Here is a 3,395-nt window from a genome sequence, read left to right as displayed (position 1 = left end):
CATTCATGCATCACCACTCCTGTCTATTTTTTGTATTTTTGGTAGAGGCATGGTTTCGCCATGTTGGCCAGGCTAGACTGGATTCAAACTCCTGGCCTTCAGTGATCCACCCAACTTGGCCACCAAAAGTGCAGGGATTATAATCATGAGCCACTACACTGGACCAAGAAAGTTTTTAATAGTCAACTTACTGAGGATAGTAAAACTTTTTATAATTGAAAACCAAGAGATCGAGTCTGCTTGCCATCTACACTGCAGCAAGACTGTGGGCCCTTGAATTTTGGGTTTACAACCTCACAACTCAGAAGAACTCCTCTAAACTCTTGCAATTGCATACCCTTTGGAGATCTTAAGGCAAAGCTAACCAGAGAAGTTTCTCCTCCAAAACAAATGGCAACTTTGATTTAGATAGCTTTTTTTTACAAGATCAAAAATGAAGACATCTCTGCTATTATGGTACTCTTAGTTGACAAGTTTTTTTTTCTTATGGCTCCACAAACAACAGAAATCAAAAAGAAATCTCTTCTGTGCACTCATGGGGGTATTCTTTTATATGTAGAGAATTTTGAAGCCAACCTTATATATGAGGTTTCTTGCCCACATTAAGAAAGAAATTTTAGTGGGGCATTTGCTGCCTCATAATATCAGAAACGGAATATTGGTCTACTGCTCTTAACCTACTTCATAACTTAAAGAGAACTTCTTCAGAATAGGTTAAAGAACATTGCCAAGAGGCCATTCGACTTCTAAATGGGCATTATGTGTTAGGTTCCACCCCCTACCCCACATGGAGTAGAGCAAATGAGGCAATGATTAGAAAAGTATTTTCCATAATGGACTCTATAGCAGATTTTACTGTAAAGGCTATGGCAGTTACTAATACTTGTAGTTGCACATGCAGAAATACATCAGGTACTATATTGATTAAATTGCAGAGGAGTAATAAACAGGCTGCTTTGTTGAAATGAGTAGAACATTTATCTAACTATTTGATCTATTTAGTTTTAGTTATTTTGTTCATGGCGACCCTGGTTAAAAAGCATACTTCAAACTCTTGGTGTTATCCTTTTTATAGTAAAAATAGTAGTTTCTCACCGAACTCTATTCTCTCAAAATTTACAAGTGTTTGAATGCATTCATCTGTAGAATGTCAAATGGTCTCTGTTTAACACGAATGAAAAAACCTCAAACGACCATGAGTACACCATAACCTATGAATGACATGATACAAAAAAAAAAAAATACCCTCAAAATAATGAAAACTGAGAGTGGCATTAAGGCCCTGAATTTTGGTCACACTCTTACCTATACAAGAACTTAACCAAAATGGGGAGCAGGGAAGATATTTTAAATAAAATTATTGGAGGCCATCATTCTGAACTAAGCTTGTGCACTAGGCACAAACAGAGCAAACCAAAATGGAGTCATTCATGCTAAATGTGATGTAATCGAATGTAAAATTTAAGAAAATAGATAGATTCTAAGAGGCCAAGTTTTGTTTTCTTCTGTAAACAACAGATTTACAAGGTGGTCCCCTCTATTGGAATTCTTTTAAAAACTAATAACTTGAAGTCATTGTTTCCACTTAAAAAATAACCCCACATTTCTGCTATTTCACAGTGAAATTTGAGACTAAATAAGTACATTTTTTATGGTGACAGAGAAATATCAATTTCTAAAGTTTAGATCTGTCTCTCAAAATTGAGAAAATAACCAAAAAAGAAAAAACGTTAAATTAATTATAGCCTAATGCTGCCCCCTTTCATGTTTAATTTTGGTCAATAGGTCATTTTGTACATAGTAAACTAAAAGCAAACTGTATATATAAATAGATTGTAACCCATTCTTGTACCTGTCAGGCTTCTGAGCCCAAGCTAAGCCATCATAACCCCTGTGATCTGCACGTATATATCTAGGTGGCCTGCAGTAACTGAAGAACCATAAAAGATGACATTCCACAATTGTGATTTGTTCCTGCCCCACCCCAAATAATCAATCAGCCTTGTGGCATTCCTCCCCTGGACAATGAGTCTCATGATCTCCCAACCCTGTACCTTGTTACCACCATCAGTGCTCACAAGAGATAGCCACATTTAAATGTAATTTTCCACTGCCTACCCAAATCCTATAAAACTGCCCCACCCCTATCTCACTTTGCTGACTCTTTTCAGACTCAGCCCACTTGTACCCAAGTGAAATAAACAGCCCTTCTACTAACACAAAACTTGGTGGACTCTATTCACATAAACTCATGTTACATTTGGTGCTGAAGACCCAGGACAGGGGATTCCTTTGAGAGACCGTTCCCCTGTCCTCGACCTCACACCATGAGGAGTTCCACCCACTACCTTAGGTCCTCAGACCAGCCCAAGGAACATTTCACCAATTTTAAATCAGGTAAGAGGCCTCTTTTTATTGTCTTCTCCAACCTCTCTCACTATCCCTCCACCTTTCAATCTCTCCCTTCCTTAATTTCAGTTCCTTTCCCTTTCTGGTAGAGACAGAGGAGACATGTTTTATCTGTGAACTCAAAACACCAGTGCCAGTCATTGACTTGGAAAGACATTCTTCCTTTGGTGTCTAATTACTGTGGGGATGCCTGCCTGATTATTTGCCCACATTTCAGAGATGTCTGATCACTGTGGGGATACCTGCCTTGATCCTTCACCCAGGTGGCAAGTACCACCTCCCCTGAGTGGCAAGTACCATCCCATCCCCATGTCTCTACCCTCTCTTTTTTCTAAACTTACCTTTTTACTATGGGCAACGTTCTCCCTCTGTTCCTCCTTCTTCTCCTTACCCTGTGTTCTAAAACACTTAAAACCTCTTCAACTCTCACCTGACCTAAAACCTAAGAATCTGATTTTCCTCTGCAACACCTCTTGGCCCCAATACAAACTCGACAATAGTTCTAAATGGCCACAAAATGGCACTTTTGATTTCTTCGTCTTACAAGATCTAGAAAATTTTGTCCAAAAATGGGCAAATGGCCAGGCGCAGTAGCTCATGCCTGCAATCCCAGGACTTTGGGAGACTGAGGTTGGGGAATCATCTGAGGTCAGGAATTTGAGACCAGCCTGGCCAACATGGTGAAACCCCATCTCTACTAAAAACACAAAAATTAGCCAGGCATGGTGGCATGTGCCTGTAATCCTAGCTACTAGGGGAGCTGAGGCAGGAGGATTGCTTGAATCTGGGAGGCAGAGGTTGCAGTGAGCCAATATCGTGCCACTGCACTCCAGCCTGGGCAAAAGAGTGGAACTCTGTCTCCAAAAAAAAAAGGAAGGAAGGACGGAAGAAAGGAAAGAAAGAAAGAAAGAGAGAGAGAGAGAGAAAGAAAGAAAGAAAGAAAGAAAGAAAGAAAGAAAGAAAGAAAGAAAGAAAGAAAGAAAGAA

Source organism: Colobus angolensis, unplaced genomic scaffold, assembly GCF_000951035.1.
Source record: "Colobus angolensis palliatus isolate OR3802 unplaced genomic scaffold, Cang.pa_1.0 Scaffold365, whole genome shotgun sequence".
NCBI lineage: Eukaryota > Metazoa > Chordata > Mammalia > Primates > Cercopithecidae > Colobus > Colobus angolensis.
This window is presented reverse-complemented; position numbering follows the sequence as displayed.